This window comes from Phascolarctos cinereus, unplaced genomic scaffold (genome assembly GCF_003287225.1).
Source record: "Phascolarctos cinereus isolate Bilbo 61053 unplaced genomic scaffold, phaCin_HiC Scaffold_4;HRSCAF=312, whole genome shotgun sequence".
Lineage (NCBI taxonomy): Eukaryota > Metazoa > Chordata > Mammalia > Diprotodontia > Phascolarctidae > Phascolarctos > Phascolarctos cinereus.
Window position 1 is genome coordinate 658,894,167 of NW_027555847.1, and position 26,563 is coordinate 658,920,729.

Below are 26,563 nucleotides of genomic sequence, written 5' to 3' on the forward strand. Positions count from 1 at the left end.
GGATGTACCACAGAGGCCATCTATTCCAACCTCTTCATTTTACAGATGAGGAAACTGAGGCACAGAAAAAATTGTTCAGTTTAATTAACTTCTTTTTGTTCACAAAGGCAACCCAGGTTTGTCAGCAGCAAACCTCATACTTCTCTCACTCCATGCTGCCTTTTCCTTTCCTTCAGAAATTACTCATTTTTGGCTTCGACTTTCCTACTGGGATAGGAGAATATTCCCCTTATAGGATGCTTTAGTTCCTTATTGACTCTGGGTTGCAAGTCAGGTTGTTGCTTTGCCAGACATATTTACGGAAAATATTTCTCCTAATATATTTTTCTTTTTTACCCAGAGATGCTGCTTTTTTGCCTTGCAAAATCTCTCTCTCTCTCTCTCTCTCTCTCTCTCTCTCTCTCTCTCTCTCTCTCTTTCTGTCAAATCAACTATGTTCATTTCATCATTAATTTCTTCCATTTGGTAAACAAACAACAACAACCATTTTTCACCCTGCACAGTTGAAATAAATATACTGCTTCATTTTAATCAGTCAATAAAGTCAATAAACATCTATGGAGTCCTTCCTATGTGCCGGGCACTGAGCCAAGTAAGTACTGGGTATATAAAGAAAGGTAAAAGGCATTCCCTGCCCTCGAGGAGCTCATAACCTAAGGGGGGAGACAAAATGCAAACAATTATGAACAAACAAGATATAGACATGACAGACTACAGGTAGTCTCAGAGGAAAGGCACTAAGATTAAGGAAGACTGCATTCTTTGGATATTTGGCAGAGTTTATTGCAAACTCAGACACTTCTTAGCTGTGTGACCCTGGGCAAGGCACTTAACTCTGTTTGCCTCAGTTTCCTCATCTGTAAAATGAGCTAGAGTAGGAAATGGCAAATCACTCCAGTATCTTTGCCAAGAAAACCCCAAATGGGGTCAGAAAAAGTGGGACATGACTGAAAATAACTGAACAACAAAAGAGTTTATTGTAATATCTGTGAAAGGTAGGAATCTAAACCAGTCTCTTTTTTTTTGTTCACCATTCAGCTAGTTAGATCTCCCAACATTATTTATTAACTGATGATTCATCTCCTCAGCACTTTTAGCCTAGAGGTATATCGATCTCTTATACAGATTAGATTCCATAGGTTGAATTTTCTATTTTTGTCTAGAACCAAACCTTTGTAATGATCATTTATTATTGTTATTATTTATTTATTACATTACTTTATAATGAATCTTGACATTGGGTAGGGTGAATCCATCTTCACCAATTCTCTGTTCGTGGTTTTATTTTTGGTTTTTGTGTTTTGGGGCTTTTTTTCCCTAGTAAAAGGTATTTTATTTTTTGCAATTACATGTAATTTCAACATTCACTTTTTATAAGATTTTGAGTTTCAACACAGTTTTTCTTGATGCTTTCACTTATGTTGTTTTCCATGTGCATTTTGTTGTAGCTTTGTAGAATTCTATGAAATAATAAATGGATGCTTGACTAGTTCTGTGTTGAAGCTATACAATGATTTAGAAAAAAATGTCCTGAAGTGCTTCCAGTCCCTCACTTGTCCAAATAGATCCTCAGCCCAAGGGGATATAAAGTCCTTAATTTTTTAAAAATAGAGTTTATATACCAGTTTTTATTATACATTGAGATAAATGATTAGTTCTCTCTTATAGTAAATAACCAATTATTGGGGAGATCCAGGGATTTTTTTTTCCTTTTTCCTATTTCAAAGTCTAGTCTTTCAAGGAGATCTCTAACCTTGCCCAAAAATTTACCCCCACCTAGACCATCTTATCTAGGTGGAGTTGTTACTCCTTTGTAAGATTTTTCTGGTCAGGTGGCCACCTGACCAGAAAAATCTTACAAAGGAAATCTAATCTGGATGAAATCCAGTCTATAGTGTTCTAGTCAGACAGGTCTGAGTGATCAGAGTCATATCCCCCAGCCCCTTGTTAGAATAGGCCCATCCCTCATTATAATATTCATTCTCTCATTACTTGTTAACCAATCAGAGTTGATTTCCATCCTCAGGAACACCCAGTCTTCCAAGGGCATATAAGTGTTGAGAGGGTTCCATGAGGGGTTTTTGGCATTCGAGAACGCCATTGACCACAGACTGGCCCTGGAGTCAGGAGGACCTGAGTTCAAATCTGACCTCAGACACATAACACTTACTAGCTGTGTGACTCTGGGCAAGTTACTTAATCCCATTGCCTTGCCAAAAAAAAAATTGAGAATGCCACTGACCTCTTTTATTAATTATCCACTAGCAATAATTAATAAAATGATTAACTACCCAGAAACTATGTCTCTAAAACTTTTTATACGTCACAACATGTAAAGTGTGCTTGCCTGACTAGGGTCCTTCTCAGCTCTGATATTCTACATCTGTGTCAATCAATCCACATGTATTTACTGTACCCACTATACACCAGGAACTTCTCTAGGTGCTGGGAATGCTAATATGATGAATGAAATCATCCCCATCCCTAAAGAGCTCACACCCTAAAATGGAGAGGACATTAAATACGTAATCATATACATAAATACATAATCATATACAGGATAAGTATGAAGAGAATAAATGCAAATATGGACAAAGAAGTTAGATGTAAGATAGTCTGGGAGGGAGGGCATTGGAAGCGGGAGAAATCAAGAAAGGCTCCAAGAAGACGATTATTGAGTTTCACCTTAAAGAAAGAGAGGGGTTCTGTGAGGTGGAAATGAGGAGGTGGCACATTCCAGCCATAGAAGATAATGAGAAGAGGGAGAAGGCTAGTCGGCTGGATTGTAGAATTGGGGGGGGGCAAGGGGGAGGTACCAAACATATACAATAGGAACATATGTGCAGAAATAGGCAGTTAGCATTCATAGATTTTGGATGACTTTATTCTGTTTCCCTTTATGACTGGCCAGCAAGTACGAAGTGCTGGATTTGGAATTACAGTCCCTGGGTTCAAACCTCGGTCCCGATATTCACTACTTCTCTGAAAGTTGGCCTCAGTTTCCCCATTTGTAAAATAAGGGGGTCAGACTAGATTATCCTTAAAGTTCCTTCTGGCTCCAAATCTGTGATTCTGTGACTCTATATAAATTCCTTCCAGTGCCCACTCTCAACTTCTCAAATCCCCTCTCTCTAGTAGCTTCTTGTGAATCTCAAAGACTTGGATCCATCCCACCTTAGATGGATGACAGATTCCAGATTCCATCTGTCACCAGCTGCTTTCATGACTTCCCCCACTGCAGCAGGAAGCTCTGAGCCTTCTCCAATTCGCCCGCAGAATCTCTTTCTACACATCTCAGTTTGGGACAGGCAGTTCCCACCTTCTTCCTCTCTGTTGCCAGCCTCTTTTCCTTTCCATTCCCAAAGCTTCTGGTAACATCCTCCACTCCCTGCCACTCCCACTCATTCCCTTCTTTTCTTAGAGTTCTGGAAGCTAGAGGTCATGGACCCCTCCCCCAACTCCTCAAAATTCTTCCTGTGTTGCTCTTACTTCCCTCTTCATCCTAGTCCCTTTGTGGTCCCACCTTGTTTTCATCTACTCCCACCACAATCCTTGTCCCTTTTTCTGTATTCTTTCCTATGCTTCTGGAACAGCCTCCCACTTCCCATCTGCAAAGCCATCTCCTGATCTTCAAGGCACAGTCAACTCTGAATGCTCTCCTCCTCCTCTTCCTCCTCCTCCTCCTCTTCCTCAAGGAGGAGACTGACTAGGCAGTCCATCCCAGAGTGTCTGTCTGGGGCTTTGATGGAGCAAAGGCCAAGTAATTCAAAAGGAATGACGTTCTCAGCAATCCAATGATCCAAGACAATTCCAAAGAACTCATAATGGAAAATCCTATCCACCTCCAGAGAAAGAACTGATAGAGTTTGAAAGCAGATCAAAGCATACTATTTTTCACATTTTTTAATGTTTTTTTTTCTTTTGGTCTGTGTTTTCTTTCACATGACTAATATGGAAACATGTTTTACATGATTGCATATGTATAACCTATGTCAAATTGCTTACTATCTCAGGGAGAGGGGAGGGGAGAAAGGGAAAGAATTAGGAACTCAAAATTTTAAAAAAATGAATGCTAATGATTACATACGTATAACCTATATTAGATTGCTTACTGTCTCAGGGAGGAGGGAGGGAGGGAGGGATAGAATCTGGAACTCAAAGCTTAAAAAAAAAATCCAAATGTTAAAAATTGTTTTAACATGTATTTGGGTAGCTGTGTGACCCTGGGCAAGTCACTTAACCCCATTGCCTAACCAAAAAAACAAACAAAAAACATGTAACTGGGGAGGGAATAAAATATTATTTTAAAACTGAATGTTAAAAATTGTCTTTACATGTAATTGGGGAAAATTTTTTTTAAAAAAAGGAATGAGAAACCATCTCTCTATCATCTTTCAAATGGAAACTCCTTTAGAATTTTTTTATGGATATCTTTTGATTTTATGTCATCTTGGTTTCCAAATATGTCCCTCTCCTCTCCACTCTCCAAAGAGTCATCCCTTGTTCCAAACAATTTTAAAAAAGAAAGCAAGAGGAACAAAACCAGCTCTGCTTAAAAACCAAATCTGATGGTTTGTGTAGCATTTTACACCCATAGCTCTCCACTCTGCAAACAATGAGGTAGGTACATTTTTTTCCCTCTTCTTTGGGGTCAGCCTTGGTCATTATGATGATACAGCTGAAGGTCAGGGAATCATATCTGATTAGTGTAGGAACCTGACTTTCAGTAACAGATAAATCACACACGGCTGGGCTTGGGGTTTGATGGTGTGGCAGCGAGTCTGGTCACCTGCCTTCCTATTTTGTGGTGCTTCCATTTCATTCTAATCATCTTCATTGTGGAAATCATCATGGCCAGCCTCACTTTGATTATCCTGCCTATTGCGAGTACACACTCTTGAAATGTTTCCCAGAGGTTTGCCAAAGCCAATGCAAATATGGGCAGAATCTGTGATTTCAAGAGCTGGAAGGAAGCTGCCATATGGAAACCTTCCCCCTGCCTATGACTTAGGAGCCAAATTCTAAGCAATTACCTGAGGCACAGAGAGGGTAGGGGACTTGCTGGCCTTGTATCAGAAATAGGATTTGACTCCTGGTGCTTCTGACTTAATGACAATAATTATTGTTGTTCAATCATGTTGGACTCTTCTGTGACTCCACTTGGAGTTTTCTTGGCAAAGATACTGGAGTGGTTTGCCATTTCCTTCTCCAGGTTATTTTACAGATGAGGAAACTGAGGCAAAAAGAGTTAAATGATTTGCCCAGGGCCCCACAGCTAGTATCTGAGGCTGGATTTGAACTTGACAAGATGGGTCTTCTCCATTGCACCATTGACCAGACAGAAACAGATGAATCACATGACCTTTCCTTACCCTTGCTGGGTTCCAAGCTGGAAGGCATTTTCCCCTCAGTAACTCAAAGACAAGACAATAAGGCCTGCTTGTTTGTAGACAGCTTCCTTTGAAAGGGACAGTGAAATGAATTCTGGAGGAACTGGGCTTTAATCTACTTACTTCATGTGTAATCATGGGCAAGTCACTTCCTCCCTCTCTGGACCTCAGTTTCCTCCTCTGTAAAACAAGGGAGTAAAACTGGATGTCCTCAGGAGTTTCCTTCTGGCTCTACCTCTAGAAACTAGACTTCTCCAGGTAAGGGATTGATCAGCCACAAGCCCATTTGGGGAACTCAATTCAAGTTGGAGTGGTCTGGACATACATGCTTCCTTCTCATAGTGCCCCTGGCCTCCAATTCAATTCAACCAATATATTTAAATACATGATGATGATACAGATGAAGAAAGAAGAACACAATTTCTCTCTGGGGTTAATGGTTAGTAAAAGAGAGAACAGGTACCAGGCTGGGGGAGAGCCCATAGCCTCTGTTTAGTCGTGGAGACTCTTGGCCTCAAGCCTTTGTGTTGTGTGTGTGTGGTGGGTGAAAGATGAAATGACTGAGGGAACAGAGGTTGGAGCTTCTAAGCATATCAATTTATTAAGCAGTGAGTGCCAAGTGCCTAATAAATAAAAAATAAATTAAAAAGCCCCTTCCTCAGCTTGGGGCTAGACTCTGAATATAGGGGAAGACAGATTTATATACGCTAAAAACAATTGATCCGAAAAGGCCAATTAATTAAAAGGAAACAATTAACCAGGATACAACACGAAGTAATCTGGTTTCCAATTGGAGGAAAGATCAGGTACTTTCCAGGTTGAGAGAAGGAGAGGCAACAGGTGTAGCTCCTGAAGTCAGAAAAACAGGTGTCCCACTCCTCCCAAGTGTCTGTGAACAATCAGAGGATCATGGAAACAGTAACTGATTGATCAATATGGGGCCAGTTTTCAGAGAAGACATGGGTTGTGTGAGATGCATAACATGAGAAAACTTGCATCAATCTTTGGATCTGATTGTGTTTCTGGGCAGCATAATCTAGGTCCTTAGTTAAGGGTCTCTAAGCAGCAGGGAATGGTGGTCCGGCTTCCCAGTCTTTCAGGGCTGGCTTCAAACCATGCAATAAAGTTTTCTCCCAATTTCCACAATTGAATAAAGTTTTCTTACAAGACAGAAACTGGTACAGCCTGTATCAGATTGCATGCCCTCTTCTGGAGGGGAAAGAGGGAGGAAAAAAATTGGAACTCAAAATCTTATAAAAGTGAATATTGAAAACTGTCTTTATGTGTGATTGGAAAATAAAATATTATTCAAAAAAAGGAACCTGGTCCAATGGTTACACAAATCTGAAAGCAAAAATAGAACAACAACAACAAAAATAATAACAAGACAGAAATTGGACTACAGCCATAATTAAATAGAAAGGGAACTGATCTAGCTCCAGAATTGAGTCACAAGATGGAGCATGGGGTGGGATTTATGCTCCAGTAGAAGGTAAGCTCCTTTATGGCTGGGACATGTTTGCTTTTGTGTCTTCAGTGCCTATCCAGTGCATCGTATTTTCAATACAAACAGTAGGCATTTAATAAATGTCTGTTAGATTGAATGAAGTGGAATCAGGATGGTGGAACAAGCCTTGGAATTGGAATCAATCGTGGTTTCTTCTCTTGTCCTTTGCAAGTCCACTCTTCTCTCTGGCTCAGTTTCCCCAGCAGGAAAATGAGGGGCTTAGACCCATAAATAGCCATATTTGTACTTGGGATTGCAGCACAGAACAATGACCAGAGCAAATAGCAGGAAATGTCCACTCAAGATCCTGAGACAACATCCCATGTCAATAGTTTGGGAGTTGGGAAAGAAACCCTTAGATGCTGCTGAGGAGACCACACTGGGGAAGAAGAAGAGGTAGAGGAGCTCATTTGGAGTGATTTTGTGCCAGGTAATGCCCTATTTTAATTATTCCTGCTAATTAGGTGGTAAGCTCAGTTGTTTCTAGCACTGTAGAGAAAGCCCCAGGTGCCCCAGTCTGGACTCCATATTCTCCAAGGTGGATTCCAGGCCTGAACCTTCAATTTGTCCAAAGAATAGAGTCTGATCATTATTTTTTAAAAAATGGATATTTCCTGCCTAATGCACCGATTTCTGTTTTTTTCTTTAAGACCCAAATTATATCTCATGACAAAGTACTGATGACCTTGAAGAAGGACCCAGTGGTTACGAAGCTGATAGTATTGTCTTCAAGGGTTGGAACTCAGTCATGTTGAAGACAAGATTTGCACTGGCTCAATCCTGGCTAGGGGTTTAAGATGCCCCTGAAGGGCGTAGTGACCTTATTGGAAACCTCTCCACAATGACAAGATTAGCATGCGGTGGACTATGGTGAGAAGAGGCATTTTGTGACAGCAGATGCTCCTGAACAGGTTGGTCCACAACACCGTGTTGCACCATGGTGCCTTGGAGGCAGACAGCCTGTGTCTACCAGGATTCAAACCAGCTACTTCTGCAAACTGTGAGACCTTGGGCAGATCACTTGCCCTCTCTCACTGAATCTCGTGTCTTCATCTATCAAATGAGGAAATCAGACTCTCTAAAGCCTCTTCTAGCTTGAGCACTCAGCACAGTGCCTTGGCCCCAAATGGGTGCTTAATAAATGCTTTCTGACTTGATTTGTTTTATATAATCAACCAGTTTCTAATTCTGTCTTTTGAATTGATTGAGTTCCTAGCACTAGCAGGCCACTAGGTGGCACGGTGGAGAAAGCCCAGTCTGAGAGTCAGGAAGACCTGAGTTCAAATATGTCCATAGGCAAGTCACTTAACCTCAGCTCCCTCATCTATAAAATGGGCATAATAGTGCCTACCTCCCAGAGTTGTCATGAGAATGAAATGAGATAATATTTTAAAAGCACTTTGCGAGCCTTAAAATTCTCTATAAACTCTAGTTATTGTTATTATTAGCAGAGCTTCTAGGTAGAAATAGTACAGCTGGTCTTCTTGAGCTTCTCAGCAGCTAGATCACTAAAGCATAGCACAATTTATATATGGATCACAAGCCTAGTGCTTTTCGTTCTGGGTGGTATCTGGTTTTCTGATCCCACACATACTGGCATGCGGTAACTGCGTCTATAGCTTCTTTGCTAGGAGCTATGATGATACCTGGTCTTTACAATCCCTGTGACTTTGAGAGAGGCCTCAGCTTCCTTCTCTCCAAAATGATGGAGTTGAAAACAATGATTTTTTAAAAATTTTATATTTTATTTCCCCTCAATTACATGTAAAACCAATTTTAACATTTAAAAAAAAATCCTCTCCCACCCTCCCTCTCCTCCCCCTTTATTGAAAAGGCAAGCAATCTTAGACAGATACATGTGCAGTCATGTAAAGCATATTTCCATATTAGTCATAACTGGGATACAGTGATTTCTCAGGGCCCTATTATCTCTAAATCATTCTAGATTTTTATGTTAGTGATATTTTATTAAGGATATTTTAAATAAATTCTTTAAGTTGCTTACTCAATCAAGAAGCACTGATTAAGTGCCTGCTGTGTGCCAGGCACTGGGCTAGATGCTGGGAATACAAAGACAAAAGTCGAGTGGTCTCTGCCCTCAAGGAGCTTCTGATCTGGACATAGGGTAGACAATATGTGTATGTGTACATATATACATATATATAAATATACATACAAATACATACACCTATATATGTGTGTATATAGAGTTATACAGATATGTAGTTTTATGTATAGTTATATCTATAATAGAAATAATATAATTTGGAGGGAAAGGCACTGGCAGCAAAGGGGATTGTCAAGGAAAGCTTCGTGTAAAAGGTGCCACTTGATCTGAGCCTTGAAGAAAGCTAGGGATTCTAACAGGCAGAGGTGAGGTGGGAATGCAGTCCAGAGACAGGAGAAGGAGAGCTGTGTTTGAGGAAATAAGGCAAACACCAGTTTGTCTGAGAGTAACATAAAAAGGTTGGAGACAGGATGGGGTCAGTTTAGTTGGGGGGTCAGTGGAGTCAATGACCCCATTAGTCATCCAAAAAATGTTCAGAGGCTCTGATCCATACAATGACTAATCACGATCTCAAGGATACACAATAGAACATGTTATCTGCTTCCAGACAGAGAGCTGATTGACTCAGGTTATAGATTGAAGTATATGTTCCTCTCCTCTCCAACATGGCTAACATGGGAATTTATTTTGTATGACTCTACATACATGTTATGAGTTTTGTTTTTCTTGCCTTCTCAATGTGTGAGAAAGGGAGAAAGGGAGGGGGAGGGAGATAATGTGGAACTAAAAATAAAATAAAATTGAATTTTAAAAAAAGATTTGGAGGAGATAGTTTTTGTTTCCCCTCCCCCCAAAGTTATAAAAATGACAGTAAGGGTTAGAAACATCCCAAGGAGCCAATCTTTGAGTCAACACTTTTCTTTCCTTCTTATAGTTAAAATGCCATGGCTGTAGTAACTACACTGATTTTTTTACCTCTGATTTTGTAAAGAATACTAATTTGGCTTGCCCACAAAGCTGTGCAAATCCAGCAGAACCAAGATGTGATGGCCACAACATGTCAAGTGGTGTCATCTACACAAAAGTGATTGAGGACTGACTCTTTACTTTATAAAAATAAGCACTGGGCACACAAAACCTTTTGGGTGAAAAATTGAAATGCTTATAATTCTTCTAAGGTCATGGTATTATATGAATGACAGCCATAAAGTACCCCTTGGGCAGCAAGGAGCAGATTGGGATTGCTTCAAAAAAAAAGGTTATGGAGGGAAAAAAAGAACTAGGATTGTTAGCTTTGCTTGATTGGTGCAGGGGGCATTAGAAATACGATAACAATGTTATTGGACCTACAGGGTAAAATGGCAGTCATCAAAAAAACTAACATAATCACGGATTAAGTGACAATGGTTATTCAGTTGTGTCTGACTCTTTGTGACCTCATTCGGGCTTTTCTTGGCAAGGAAACCAGAAGTGGTTTACCATTTCCTTCTCCAGATCATTTTTATAAATGAGGAAACTGAGGCAAACCAAGTTAAGTGACTTGCCCAGGGTCACACAACAAGTAAATGTCTAAGGCCAGATTTGCACTCAGGAAGATGAGTCTTCCTGACTTTCCTCCTGGTACTCTGTGTATTTCACCACTGTGCCACTATGCACTCAATTCACTAGCTACCTTACATGAATAAAGGGGTACCTGAATGAAGGATGGGACCGTCTCACTGTTTTCTGCTCTGGCCACTTCCTATTGGGAAATCCTTTTCAGTTCTTGGTGCTGCATTTTAGGAAGAATGCGGACGAGCTGGAATGACCACAGAAGGACAGCCAGGATGATGAGGCGGCTGGCTGCTATGCCATATAAGGACCGGTTGTATGAAGTGGTGATTTTTTAGCTTGGAAAAGAGAAGACTTAGGAGGGAGGAGTGTGATAGCGATCTTCAGGTATTTAAAGGGATGTGGCAGGAAGGGGACAATAGACTTCCTCCCCTTGCCCTCAGAGGCAGAACTAGCGGCAAAGAGAAAGTTGCCGAGGTAGAGACTTAGGCTCAATGTAAGGAAACACTTAGAGCAGCTAGGTGGCGCCATAGCGTACAGAGGGCTGGGCCTGGAGTTCAGAAGACTAATCTTCCTTGAGTTCAAATCTGGCCCCAGACACTTATTGTCTGTGTGACCCTGGCCAAGTCACTTAACCCTGCTTGCCTCAGTTTCCTCATCTGTAAAATGAGCTGGAGAAGAAAATGTTAAACCACTCCAGTATCCCTGCCAGGAAAACTCCAAATGAGGTCAGCCAGACACAACTAAACAATATGATGTCACTTCCTAATGATTAGAGTTAAGTAGAGGCAGAGCGGGCTGCCTCAGAAGGCAGCGGGTTCCTCCCTTGGTAGAAGTGGCCAGGTGAAGGCTAGGTGAGCACTTGTCAGTTACATGGCAGAGGAGATTCCATTAGGGGTTGAATTAGGTAGCCATTGAAGTCCCTTTCCACTTGGAAGTTTTGTGATTCTGTGACAATTACCCAACTGAAAACCAACCTGTTCTCCTTCTTTTATCTAATTCCAGGCCTAACTATTGTCCATCTACAAATCTTCTACCAATAGACTGGAGGTGAGGCTGGGAGAAGGAGGCATGGATAGATAGTAATTCTGAAAAAGATCTGATGGTTTGAGTGGACCACCAGCTTAATATGAGTCAGCAGTGTGATGTGGGAGCCAAAAAAGCTAACGGCAACTTGGGCTACCTTAAGAGAGGTGTAACTTCCAGGAATAGTGAGGTGATAGTCCCCCCTGTACTGTTCCCCTTCACTAGCTCCTACCATCCCCTTTAGCTAGCATCTTCTATTTGTCCCCTTTCTCAGCCAAGATCCTTGAAACGGCTGGCTACACTTCTCTCCTCTACTTCCTCTTCTCTCATTCACTCCTTATGACCTCATCACTCAACGGAAATTGCTCACTCCACAGGTTCCAAACATCTCTCAATTGATACCTCAGACAACCCTCTCTGCCTAGATGCATTTTCTTCTCTCAGTTTTCATGACATCAGGATACCCTGGTTCTCCTCCTATGAGGAGGACAGATAGAAGATGCTAGCTAGAGGGGATGGTAGGGGCTAGTGAAGGTTTTTGTAATTTGTTTCAGTTTTTAATTTTAGGATAGAGGATAATTGGATATCTTTGAAGATAGTAGGGAAAGAACCAGTAGATAAGGAGAGGTTGACAATTCAAGAGAGTGTTATTTGCGGGTGCGGTCTACTGGAGAAGAAGATGGGAAGGGATGAAATCAAATGTACATCTGTTGGCAAGGAGAAAGTGGCTCTTCTCTGGGACAAAAGGAGGAGAGAGAAGAAGATTGTGTCAAGAAGTTTTGAGATGTATGAAAAGAGAGAAGTAGAAGAAGGTTCATGTAGTAGAATAATCTCCATTTTCTCAGTAAAGTAAGAGATGGGATCCTCAGCTGAGAGGGAATATGGAGGAGAAGGTATGGGAGGCTTGAGGAAGAAGTAAAGATTTCAAATATCTTCTGTGGGGAATGAGATCAATCAATCAGGGAGGAATAAAAGGACTGCCTTGCTGGAGTGAGTGCCCAGCTGCTGTCGGATAACACGAATTTGTAATATGCTCATTCAGCTCAGTTAAGAGAGGTCCTCCATTTGTGCATAGCAGGAATGGAAGGGGATTGAGGCCAACAGTCAGTATCTTTTTTTCTTTTTCTTGTGAGGCATTTGAGAGTGACTTGCCCAGAGTCACACAGCTAAGTAAGTGTTATGTGTCTGAGACTGCATTTGAACTCAGGTCCTCCTGACTCCAGGACTGGTACTCTATCCATTGCACCACTTAGCTGTCTCTCAACAATCAGTATCTTGATATGGGTGTTAGCTTGGGAGTTGGAGGACTGGAGTTCCAATCCTACCTCTGACACTTAATATTTGTATGACCTTGGGCAAGTCATTAAACCTCCCTTCCTCATCTACAAAATGAGAGTGTTATACTAGCTGTCCTCTGAGGTCCCCTAACCTTCTCTAAATCTAGAATCCTATTATTCTTCTTTCTTCCACCCCCCCCCCACAACCACTGGTTTTGTATCCTATGACTAGCTGTGCCCCCGGAGGAATCCAAAGTTCTCAAAGCATTCCACCTGGACAATACCGTGGGAGGGTTTCCCTGGAGAGCAGGGAAAGCTGTGATTTCAAAATTTGGGAGTGTTTCCCAGCAGAAAGAGACTTGCAGGGAGTTGAAGGTTGATAACCTTTTCGTTGAAAATGGGAGTGAACGTGATAGGTGGAGACTTTTTCAAATTTCTTTGAGCTCTGGCTGGGGCAACTTGGCACCAGCCCATCTGTTGTTGTCTGTCTTTAGTTTGATAAGAGGACCATGACTTCAGGAAGGCGAGATGCAAGTGAATTGGATTTAAGTGAGGCAGGGCTGTGCAAAGTCACCAGCCTCACTTTCTCCTCTGGAGCCATCCGAGTCCAGGGCCAATATATAGATCAAGACAACTGGAAATGGCCCCGATGCAGTGGGAGACCTTGGCCTTTTTAAGCTAAGGACTGTAACAGGGCTCAGTTTGACTGAGGCAACATTCATTCAGTAATTAAGGCTAGGTAAGAAATGAGGCAGAGAATGGCCTCTTTAAAAAAGTCGATCTGGGGGAGGAAGACCCTCAGGGTTTCTGTCCAAAACAGAAACAATTGCCATTTACACTCACTCTGAGCCAGTCAGGGCCCAAGCAATGACCAAGTAGGGCTTGGCACCTATCTTTAGCCAATCAATGAAAGCCAGAGGGCCAAGAATAAGCTACCTTTCTAATAGGCCTTTTTTTGGGACCTTGATCTGAACTTTTCTCTACAGGAAAGGACCCTATAGAAGGTTTAGATGGTCCATTAACACCTGCTTGAACCATAACCATTGACTGGACTTTGCCTCAGTCAAACTGAGACCTATTAAAGACCTTAGCTTAAAAAGGTCAAGGTCCCTCACTGCATCCAGGGCCGTCTCCAGTCATCCTGATCTATATCTGGCCCCTGGACCCAGATGGCTCTGGAGGAGAAAGTGAGGCTGGTGACTTTGCATAGCCCATCTGAGACATTTTGTGAAATGGAAGCTGAAGATTGATTATCCAGATAATTTGTACCCTGCAGCTGGTCTCTAGGAAGAAAGCAGGATCCTAATAATATTTAAGTGGATCTGCTAAAGTCTCATCCTAAGTGCCTATCTGCCATTTTCATTTCTGGGGCTGTTTCAAGCTTCTTAACCTAAGTAAGCTACAGGCTATTATTATTGCTTACAGGACTGCTGGTAGCAACTACATCACAAATAAATCTCATCAGGGGGGCCTTACCCCCTGGCATTTATGGGAGGCTTTTCTTCAGAAGGCTGAAAAGCCAGTTCATGGAATGATAATCAATGATATTAATCTAGTATTTTACATATACCAGCTCATGTGAACCGTGAATCGATCCTATGAACTAAGTTCTGCAGGTACTACTATTCCCATTTTACAGATGAGGTCACACAGGCTCAGAGAGATTAGGTGACTTTAAGCCTGGGTGTCACAAGCAAGACTCGAACCCAGGTTTCCCTTCCCCCCAACTCCCAGTCTAGTGCCCTTTTCTCTGAGTCATAATACCATTGGCGGCTTCTTTCCCCAACTTAATCAGAGGGATAACTAGAGCAGGGAATACCCTAGTGCCTCGGGGCACCAAATTTAGCTTTGAAGCCCTTCAGTGATAAAGCCAGCAGAGCTCAGCACCAAGTTAGCAAGAATAATTAGCTAAAATAGGAAATTGCCAGACTGAGAGGAAGGGTGAGCGCCTCTTCCCTTCCTCTTACCCCCATCTTGCATTTGGCCACCTCCCCAGCAGGGCTGGCACCTCTTTCTTTCCCCAAAAGGGTGTGTCTGAGCAGCCATATCGTTATGGAGGGCAAGCTTTATGCTCCAGCACGTGTGTGGCCCTTGCCCCTGGTGCGAGAATTCCTGATCATAGCTGTGCATTGGACAAATGAGAAATCGAGACAGGGAGTATCATCATTTCCCAGAGCTCACACGATGAGTCAGTGGTGTGGTCCTCATGATGTCACTCCTGCCACTTAAGAAAAAGAGAGGAGGAAAATGGTAGAAACTCAGGTAACATCCACACACCGCAAATTCAGCCAGTAAACTAGCATTTAAAATTAAGAACCTATCCAGGCACTGTGCTAAGTGCAAGGGATAGGTGAAAAAGAACTCTCCCCATCACCTTCCATCCTCCCATTTCCCCAACCCATCCCCACCTTCCTACCACCACCACTACCCTCACAAAAAGTCCCTGCCCTCCGGGAGCTCACAGTCCAGAGTATGCCAGATTCTGCTCTTGATGACAGAATGCCTGAGAAACCTGCAGGTTTTCCTTCCAGTCTACGTCATTCTGTCTGGTCTTGTGTGGTGCTTTTTGTGTGGTAGAAAGAGTGCTGGACCTGGATTTTCATCCCTCTTACTCCCTGTGTGACCTTGGGCAAATTCCAATGAGGAAATTGGACTAGATCAGGGCTTCTTAAACTTTTTCTACTCGAGACCCCTTTTCTAGTTTCATCAGCCTTAGTCGGCATTGTATGGCCTGAGGGCATGTGCAGTGCAAAGCGTGCATGCTTTGTATTAAAAACCAAGGCTGCAGCGAAGCTGCTCAATGCAACACGGGTAAGTGCTGCCAGAAACACCTTGGATTCATTATGCATTTGATTTTGAATTAATTTTTGGTCCTTGCCATTCACAAACCTTTTATTGTTTCCAAATTTTTCACAACCTCATATGGGGTTGAGACCCACAGTTTAAGAAGCACTGGACTAGAGGCAGCTAGGTGGCGCGGTGGATAGAGCACCGGCCCTGAAGTCAGGAGGACCGGAGTTCAAATCCGGCCTCAGACCAAACACTTGACACTTAACTAGCTGTCTGACCTTGGGCAAGTCACTTAACCCCAATTGCCTAAAAAAAAAAAAAGGAGAAGAAGCACTGGACTAGATGACCCTTAATGCCGCTGGGTGGCCCATTGAATAGAGCATGGCTTGGAATCAGGAAGACTCATCTTCTCAATTTCAAATCTGGCCTCAGACACTTACTTGCTGTGTGACCCTGGACAAGTCACTTAACCCTGTTTACCTCAGTTTCCTTATCTGTAAAATAGGCTGGAGAAGGAAATGGCCAACCACACTCCAGCATCTTTGCTAAGAAATGGGGTCATGAAGAGTCAGACACAACTGAACATAAGTCTCCTCTAGTCCTAAATGTAGGATCCTATTATCAGAAAGCTCCCAGCTCTAAAAAGCTGGAGAAAGGAGTGAAGTGGAGAGAGAGAGAGAGAGACAGAGACAGAGACAGAGACACAGAGACAGAGAGACAAAGAGAGAGACAGAGACACATAAGAGAGACAGAGACAGAGACACAGAGACAGAAAGAGGTGGAGAGAGAGACAGAGAGAGAGAGAGAGAGAGAGAGAGAGAGAGAGAGAGAGAGAGAGAGAGAGAGAGACTCTTCCAGATTTAGATTTGAGGAAGGTGTTAGATTTTTTGACTTGTCAAAAAAAAACCCAAACAAACCAAACCTTCCCCAAACCAAAAAAACCTTGCAAAAACAAGACTGAGCAACTCCCTAGCGGAACAGAAATGACAAAGAAAGGTTCCTAAAAATAAGGGAGGTCATGGACGAATTCAGGAATGACAGCAAAGATCATCAATCTGAGTAATCAAATGGCCTTTTGTAAAAAGGCCAAGGCCCCTATAACAATAGGAAGGAGGAATACCTTCTTCCCTCATGCCCTGTTCCCATGAGCTGTTTTGTGTCAGGATGCAGATTAAATGGCCCTGGAATCTGACACACACAGGACTGGGTCTTTGTGGCAGCTGCCAGTAGGGTGTGCCCCCTTACTGATCTATGCTAAACTGGGCTGATGGAGGCATTCAGGGCCACTTCCCCAGGCCAAGGACTGAATGGGTGCCACCCTCAGCTCACCTGGCACCATAGCCATGCTTTTCCTGTTCCCTGTGGTAGGCATAGTGAAGAGAACACCAAGTAGGTCCCCAATATATGTATTTTTAAAAGGAGAGCTCTTCAGATATGGGTAATAGAAACTATTGCAAAAACCCTTCCCAGCAGTCATGAATCTTTCCTCTCCATCCCCTACTCCTCCGCACCCAGTTTTTGTTCATGGAGGGCAGGATTGTCAGGTATAAAAGGCCAAACTGGGTATTGCTGTGTGATTTCTAGTTCTCTGCACTATGGAGAGCTTGAAGAAAGTGGTTTCTACATTAACCCGGTAGTTAGAGAGAGGCCACAGTGAGCTTTTCAGGACAGCCTGGCTTCCCCCTTCCTTCAGATGTTTAACACTAGGATGACCAAGAGCGTGAACTGATGCAAAAAAAAAATAAATAAACTTTTACTTAGAAATAAAAATTTTATCTTATCTCTATTTTTCTTTGCCTTATGGATAAAAATATCTCACCACATCTTTGATGTAGCTTGGTCCTTCAAGGCATTTAATTGGCCACAGCTCTAAGAAATTTGAGCTCTCTGTTAATACTTATCAATTAATGTAGTGCCTGACACATAGTAGGTGCCTAATAATGACTGAATGAATACTTGGCATTGGAGAAATAAAAAGTAACCTAACCCTCCTAACCCCCCAGGACAGCCCATTAAGGCCTCGCCCTTTGTACATAGAACACAGTAAGAGCAAGACTTTACCCTTGGATAAGACATTGTTCTGAGGCAGAGCTGGTAACAAAAGACAGAAGGAAGAAGGAGGTCAACTGGGGAGAAAAACCTTTGCATCAAGTATTTCTGATAATGGTTTAATGTCCTAGACACAAACAGCAGCAAAATCATCGGAGGAACTTAATTTACCCAGAATTGTTATTTTTAAAATCAAATTCTTATGTTTTATTTTTTTTAATAAAAAGTAAATAAAAATTATAACCTTTTTCCCCTCAATATGAGACAGTCATTAGCTGTTTGGCACCTTCCTGAACTGGTGTGACACCCCCTGGAATCACAAAAGATAGATGTAAATGTGTGTGTGCATGCATGTGTGTGTGTGTGTGTGTGTGTGTGTGTGTGTGTAAACACGCATGTGGGTGGGTGTGTTTGGGTGTGGGGGTAGTGTCTGTGTTGGTGTGGGTGTGTATCAGATAGATGGATAGATAGATAGTGATAGATGGATAGGTAGATAGATAGATAGATAGATAGAAAATGATAGGTAGATGGATAGAAAGATAGAATGATTTCAATTGAAATGCAAACACCCATGGCCAGTATTTGGGGTCAGAAACTAAGGTGCACTGCCTGCAGTACCGTCGACCTCAGCTAGGAAGGGAGGCCTCTGTCCTGTGCAAAACAAACTCGTTTTATAAATCTTTTCAACAAAAGGGAGAGGAAAACAACAATGACAACAGCTAACATTTATATAATACCTATTATGTGCCAGGCATTGTGCTAAGCACCTTAAAGTTATTATCTCATTTGATCTTCGCAACAACCCTGGGAGGCAGATGGTATTATTATTCCCATTTTGCAGATGATGAAACTGAGGCAAACAGAGGTTAAGTGATTTGCCCAGGATCACACAGCTAATGAGTGTATAGGCAGGATTTGAACTCCGGTCTTCCTGATTCCAGGCCTAATGCTGTAAGGAAAAGACCATTTAAACACCCCTTTCTCATGATGTGAAATTGATTTTAAAAAGAAGAAAAGAAACCTCAGCAAATTAAAAATAACAGCTGCAGACAGCTACCACGTGGTATCAGGTCTAGACTCTAATGTAAGCTACAGTACAGAATCTGGTCCTCTGTTGGGTGTACATTATATAATTAGCTATGTTTCAAATTATATATTACAAAATTATATAATTATATTAGATATTAATTATATTATATATATAATTTCTCGTACTTGCCCTTGCAAATATCCTTAAAACAGGATAAGAAAATATTACTCTGTTACCATATGATAAAAACCCATAGTTGCATTCTAAGTAGCAGGATTAACACTCTACCACCTCCTCTCAGTCCGCTCCCTATGACGCATTGTCATTTCCCAAGTTTTTGTGGATAGTAGATCCATTCTTGGTTAGGGCTTTGATTGTTTCCTTCCGGCTGGACAATCTGCTCAATACAGACTCTCATTCTCAGAATCCTCTGCCATTGATTTGACTTTCTTTTTTTTTTTGTCTTCTTTTTGGCACTCTCAATGCCCATGATTTGCTCATATCACTTACTGCACTACTGTAACTTTGTCTTTTTTCTTCTCTCCCGCTCCTCCTCCTCCTCCTCCTTCCTTTTTTTGCTAACTTCCAACAGGGAGGAGCTGCAAAGACCTAACTCCCATCCCCCTTTTTCATTCCCATCATCATTACCTACTACATCTTCATCACTATTTTTTCCTCTTCTTCAACCCCTTCTCTATCACTATCTATACCCTCCTCTACTTCACCATCACTTCATCACCACTTCCATCACCTGTACTATCTTTTTAATCTTCTTCTTCCTCATTGCTTTCTTCATCATCCTCTTTACTAGATGTGTCAAACTTGCTGCCCTTGGACATGTGACCTCTGCCTGCTCCGGAGTGCTACCTGAACCAGATTAAAATGTAATTTGGAAATATTTAACAAAATAAATAAAAGTATAATGGAACATGGCTAATGTTGATTTGTGGTTTTCTAAGTCAGTATGCAGCCCATATGTTCAATTTAGTTTCCTTATGTATAGTTTAGTTCCCCCCTCACATTTTTATTTGAGTTTTACATCACTGCTCTTAATCATTTCCTGAACCATAAGCCCCATAATAAATATAATCATTATATTCAGCATCATTCCTCTTCCTCCTCTTCACTCCTCTCCCCTTCTCAAGTTTACTTTCTTGTCTTTACTGTATTCATTGTTTCAGCTGGGGATCCCACTGCTTCCTCCTTTACAGGTGAACGTGTCTACATACTTTTCCTCCCAAGTCATAAGTGTTTTGTCATGTATCTAGGAGACCTTGTTTGACCATCTTCTTTTGACATGCCTTTGACCCCATTTTTGAGTCTCTCTCTCTCACATTACTTTTTCTTAGTCACTATGCCATGGTCCCAAGTAGAAATTAGTGCTGCAATCATCAAGGCAATAGTCAAACAAATGGCTTCCCCGTTGGTAGTGATGGCTACAACCTCCTGATTGATTTCAATGCCATCTTCATACCAGAGAACCCCAAAAATCTTTGATCCATAGCAGATGATATTAACTGCCCTGTCCTTCGTGACCAACCATTTGCTGTATGTCTTCTTCAAAGAATGGATGGATAGGTAACCCTCATCTTTGTAACTGTCGTATTGCCATTGATTGTCTAATACATCATGCTTAGTCACCATCTGGTCCTTCCCTCCCCTTCCATGACTCCAGAATGGATACACTAAAGCTCTGGCATCTGGCCTCCACTTCCCAGTAACAAATCAACATAGACATGCAGTATCCAAATGTATGTTCCAGCCTCACAGCTCACCCAGAAGATACTTAATATTTCTCTCCTAAATAGTTCAGATTCAGAGCTGTCTTTTTTCTTTTTTTTTCTTTTCTTTTCTTTCTTTCTTTTTTTTTTTTGGTGAGGTGACTGGGGTTAAGTGACTTGCCCAGAGTCACACAGCTAGTGAGTGTTATGTGTCTGAGGCCGGATTTGAACTCAGGTCTTCCTGACTCCAGGGTCAGTGCTCTACCCACTGTGCCACCTAGCTGCGTGCCCCCTCCCTCCCCCCCGAGCTATGTGTTTTGACAGCAGCAATGAGAGGTGGTCATGGAACAGAATGCCTAGCAAAGTTTCTGGTGTTCTGGAAAGCTAAATCTCACCTTCAGTAGCATTGTGCAGTGGAATGAGTTCCTCATACTCCTTGCCTGTGCTCTGCTGAGATTTGACCAAGCCAGGAGTTTGTTCTCTGCCCACAGCTAGGCAGCTACTCACGTTTGGGTTCATTATACCATTGTGGCCTGTCTTTTCAACCCAGAGGGTAAGCCAGAACCACACAGCTGCCTCAGAGGAAGAGGGATTGGAGGGTTTGCTAAGGTTAATGGAACCTGTCCTGATGTAGTTTGTAATTTCTCTCTTGAGAGAATTAGATCCAGAAGGAAAGGGAGTATGGTGGGCTGCCCTTACATTTAGTGTATCAATGTTCTTTAGCAATAAGCACCACTGAGATGTATCCAGTTGAATTGCTTTGGATTTGGATTTGGTGAGGAATTCCACCTTCATGGCCTGGGGCAGTCACGTCACCTTCTAATACTCTGTGGTCCTTTTTCTCTTGTGCTTTGACACAGTGACTACTTCAATATCCCCCATGTTGGTGGCCACAACTCCTGACCTCGAGTCCATCTTCTCTGGCCTGGTGCAGAAGGGAATGACACCAGGATTGGTTTTCAAAGCAGGACAAATTAAAAAGTCTTCAAATTGCCTTAAATACCCAGAAGAGAGAGCTGAGGCTAGCAGGCTGGAGTAATAATGACTGATATTCATAAAGGACTTTAAAGTTTGCAGTGTTTTCTATAGGTTATCTTTTTAACTTTCACAACAGCCCTGTGAGATGGGCACCACAGGATGTTTTGGCCCTGTTTTAAGGCAGTATGGCAGAGTGGACAGAACATTCATGGCTCTGCAGGTAGAAGACCTGGGTTCAAATCTTACCTTTTACAATATTGAAACTAGAAGGGCAGCTAGGCGGGGTGCAGTGGACGGAGTGTTGGGCCTGGAGTTAGGAAGACTCATCTTCCTGAGTTCAAATCTGGCCTCAGACACTTACTAGTTGTGTGACAACAAATCACTTTAACTCTGTTTGTCTGTTTCCAGTAAAATGAGCTGGAGAAAGAAATGGCAAACCATTCCAGTATCTTTGCCAAGAAAACCCCAGATGGGGTCATGAAGAGTCAGGTATGACTGACAACTGCACTTACTACCTGTTTGGCTTTGAGCAAGCCAGTTAACATTCTTGGGCCTCAGTTTCTTCATCTGTAAAATGAGGGGGTTGGCCTTATCTAGGCACTGCCAAAGTCCATTCTAGCTCTAAATCTGTGATCCCTATGTTACCTTTTTTGTTTTTGAGATTTCATAGACTTTTGAAGTGGAAGGGATCTCAGAGATGGTCCGTGGTCCAACTTTCTCATTTTAGAGATGAGGAAACTCCAACTGAGGAAGGCTTGCCCAGATATCACACAGCTACTATGTGTATGAGGCAGAATTTGAACTCAGATCTTCTTTACGCCAGTGCTAGTATCCTTGTCCATCCCGACTCCCCCAACTGGAATTTGCAAACACGCCCACCAGCAAATAGTACAAGAAGGTAAGGAATCTGCTTGGAGGCTTCTCTTTTCTCAGATTGTGGGGAAACAGATATTTTTCTCGTGCATTTCTTTGAATGTAAACTCGATGAGGACACTTCATGCCTGATGTATTTGAGAATCTCTATATCAGACACTGAAAATATTTTTTGATGTCCTAATCATGCTTTGCCTCCCTGCCCCAATTTAAAAAGAACATTTTTGATGGGGGCAGGGGTAGGAAAAAGATTTCTGGAGAGTTTACAGCCTTGGCCGATGTGATTGTCAGACCGGTTCACAAGAATCACCTGCCGGACTTGTAAAGGACACCCTGTTGTAACCAGCATGCAGAGCTGAAGCAATGGGGCTCATCCTGCCAAGGCTGTTTTTCTACATAAAGGAAGCTACAAAGATCCTTGGGGTAAACATTTCTCCCATTCAGCCTCTGAGCTCGCCAGGCCACCCCAGCCTCCTTTTCCCTTCAACACCAATGAACTCTTCCCATAGGGAAAATGGGCGACCTTGGTTGAATAGTTCCCATTACAGGCCCAAGAGGAAGCTGTTAACAATTCCAGAAAATGTTTTCATTGTCTCTGACCTGACCTTAACTGCAGGAATCAGCAGCCCACAAAGACCAAAGATCATGTCTACTGTTTCTAGGATAAAATATGAAGTCCTTACTTAGCCTGATGTTTAAAGCCCTGCATACTCTGATACCTGCTTCTCTTTTCCTGTCATATCTTGTAATGCTCACCTAAACATCCTCTACATTCTGGCTAAAAGACATGACTAGCCATTCCCTGAACTGATCTTCTCTCCCCAACACCTATAAGCAGGCTCATCTCTCCTATGCCTGGATGACAATAACACCGCTCACCCCCACTCGGATCTGCCTACTGAAATCTTTCTCTACTTTCAAAGGCCACCCCACCCCACAAGTCCCTGTTCTTTCTCAAAATGTACTGAAGCAGTTCCCAGTCCTGACCCATAGTACCTGGTAGCATAATTATTTGCAGACATGCTATAACTCCCCTAGAAAATTGGAAGCTCTTTGAGAGGAGGGACAGTGCCACTTTCCAGCACAGGACCATTGCACATAGTAGGGGCTTAATTTTAAATTTGCTGAATCAGATCAAATTGAAGGCAGACCCTAGCATTTCATTAAGGGTGCCTACCCCAAGTATATCAACTAATCCTTGTGCATTTATTAAGCATCTACTATGTTCTAGGGGCAACTAGGTAGTACAGTGGGTAGAGTGCTGGGTCTGAAGTCAGGATGACCTAGATTCAAAACTAGCCTCAGACACTTACTAGCTGGGTAACCCTGGGTCAGTCACTTAACAGTTTGCCTCAGTTTCCTCATCTGTAAAATGAACTGGAGAAGGAAATGGCAAACCACTCCCTTATCTCTGCCAAATGGGGTCATGAAGAGTCAGACACAACTGAAAAAAAGACTAAACAACAGTGTGCTAGGCACCATGGTAGGTTCAGGTGAAATGAAAAAACAAAACCAGTCTTCGCCCAGGAAGATCTTATCGTCCAGCCCAGGAAGGCAACATATATCTATATAGCTACATATGAGGTAATTTGGAGGGAGTCATTTACGTAGCTCTTTATTATTTGCAAGGAACTTTACAAGTACTATCTCATTTTATCCTTTCAAAATAGGTACTATTATCACTGTTTTATGTATGAGGAAATTTAGGCAGACAGAGGTTAAGTGACTTGTCCAGGGTCACACAGCTAGTAAGTATCTGAAACTGGATTTGAATTCAGGTTTTCCTGACTCCAGGTCCAGAGCTTCATCCATCATTTAGCTGCTGGTCACTGGCAGCTGGGGATTGGGGGTGGGAACTAGGAAATCAAAAAAGGCCTCGAGGCCAATTCCATTCGGGGCCTGGGTTTTAGCTTGGGATTCTTAAGCCTTTTGTGGATACTGGATATCTTAGATAGTGTGATGAAGCCTATAAACCCCTTCTCAGAATAATGTTTTTAAATAATTAAATTAAATAATTGCTAAATTTCAGTTAGAGATTAATGGAAAAACAAAGATGTAATTTTTCCCACCCAAATTCACTGACCCTTTAGGGGGTTGTGAACCCTAGGTTAAAAAACAATTTAGCCCATAAGCCACATTATGATTTTAATCATGGACCCTAAAGGCTGCTGTGAACAGGAGGTAACACCTCCATCCCTCAAAATGGAGCATCCATAAAGCCAACAGTGGGTGTCCAAGAAGAATCATCTAGCACAAGGCCCTCTGCATAAGCCTTTCTCCTTTTCCTAGACACATTCATTAGCTGTTTGAAGGCCTCAAGCCCATTGGTGAGTTAGGTAGGATGTCTACACCAAGTATGTGAAGACTTCCCTCCACGAGGAATGGGCAACTGAAAACATTTTGTTCCAACAGCCTTGAAGGTGGCTGAATCAGGTGCTGTGGAATGCTTAGAGCTTGGTCAGAAATCAAAGACATCTGGGGCAGCTAGGTGGTACAGTGGATAGAGCTCCAGCCTTGGAGTCAGGAGGACCTGAGTTCAAATTTGACCTCAGACACTTGACATTTACTAGCTCTGTGACCCTGGGCAAATCACTTAACCCTGATTATCTCACCAAAAGGCAAGAAAAAAAAAAAGAAATCAAGGTCATCCCCTGCATCCTGGGCCATCACCAGTTGTCCTGACTTTTGTCTTGCCACTGGACTTCTGATAGCCCTGGAAGAGAAAGTGAGACTAACGACTTTGTGCAGTTCTGCCTCACTTAAATCCAATTCACGTCAGGTGAAGTGAAGACATGATGCCATTGGTCCTCTTTGAAATGAAGGGTGAACAATATGAAAGTTCTCACCTTTTAGAATATTTCTCACTTTTGGGCCTTGCTCATTTTTTTAGTTTTTGACAAGGTGTTCCAAACGAAAACTGCCAGGAGAAAGTCAAACTGAGGGCCTTTTCAGAAGGAGCTGTGGTTCTGCCTATTCACCCAGGCAGACTTAGAAAGAGTAGTGATGGAGGTCAGGGCTGCTGCTCATTAATGAGCAGTGGCCTCTTCCCCTCCCCCCTCCCCCCTTGGAATGAGGACAGGAAGCTGTTTCAGGCTGAGAAAGCAGTGAAAGCCAACTCTCTTCCTGCAAGGAGAAACTCGGGGGGTTCCCAACAGGAAGCTGTGATTCCAACACCCTCCACATAAAGCCTCCTTTTTCCCCACGGTCCATAGATTTTGGGCTGGAATGGTACTTATCTAACCCTCTTATTTTACAAGTGAAAAAACGGAGGCCCATTGAGGTTGAGTGACTTGCCCAAGGTCCCACAGGTAATTAAACGTCAAGATTGGAATTTACATTCAGCTCCTTTGACGTTAAATCTGGTGTTTTTTTCTGCTGGCTTGGTGATCAGCTGGGTTACAGCAGGAAGCTCCTGAGAGGTGCACAAACAGCCAGTGCGACACCTTTTCCTATAATCCAGAGGCAGTGGGCAGTTGTCCTAATGGGTCTACAATCCATCTAGGTCATGTCTGTGAAATGAGAGACTGGACTGGGAGTGTACTTGGAGCCAGGGGGACCTAACTTGCAAGAGCTGATTGTCAAATTTTCAGCCTGAGCATTCATACCTGGGACATTGGCAAATGCTCCAAATCAGGACTTGGTTTAGTGGGTTTTTTTTTTGTAATGCAGACTTAAGAAAGCAATGGAGAAAATATTAATAATTCAGATTAAATGTAAAAGTGTGTCATGTGTATATTTTTCCCCCCTGGAGAGCTGGTTGTTAAATATTTACCAGCACGCTTTTGGAGTGGACTGACATTTTCACTGGAGGAAAAAAATAACTAAGATCTCCCCCCACCCCCAAACACATCTTAGCTTTGAAAGTCTGCATAGTGCCCTCTCCCTCCTGAAATTATATTCATTCTTTTAGAAGCTCCTTGAGAAGAAACAATGTTTTAGGGGAAGTTTTTGTCTCTCTGTCCCCACCACCTAGCACAGTCCCTTGCACGAAGCAGGCACTCAATACAAACAATTAAACATTCATTTGATTGTTAAAATTAGTTAGATTAGAAGCAAGCACCTTTCATCAGGCTTCCATTGTGCCTACAAAGGACATTGTGTCTGGTTTTTACCAGTCCTCAGATAGGTGCTGATGCATAGTCCTGGACAGCTCTTTCTCGTTGGTCTTCAGAAGAGCCCCTGTGTATTCTTCATAAAGAGGATTTACCCAGGGAGCAAGGGGAACTGCCAGACCTTTGCTCAATTTCCTTTTCTGGCAGGAAGTAAAGGTTTACAACGCCCAACTGTGCTGGAACCAAACCAGCTCTCTGGGGCCTGCAAGGCAGATGCAAGGCCTCCATCATTCCCCCTTAACCTCACAGTC

The 26,563-nt window shown here is 42.4% G+C and overlaps 1 pseudogene; it reads right to left on the bottom strand.

Moving 5' to 3' along the window:
- Positions 1–19,870: 19,870 nt before the first annotated feature.
- LOC110214256 (H/ACA ribonucleoprotein complex subunit DKC1-like) lies at positions 19,871–21,272 on the bottom strand (annotated as a pseudogene).
- Between the last annotated feature and the right edge of the window lie 5,291 nt (positions 21,273–26,563).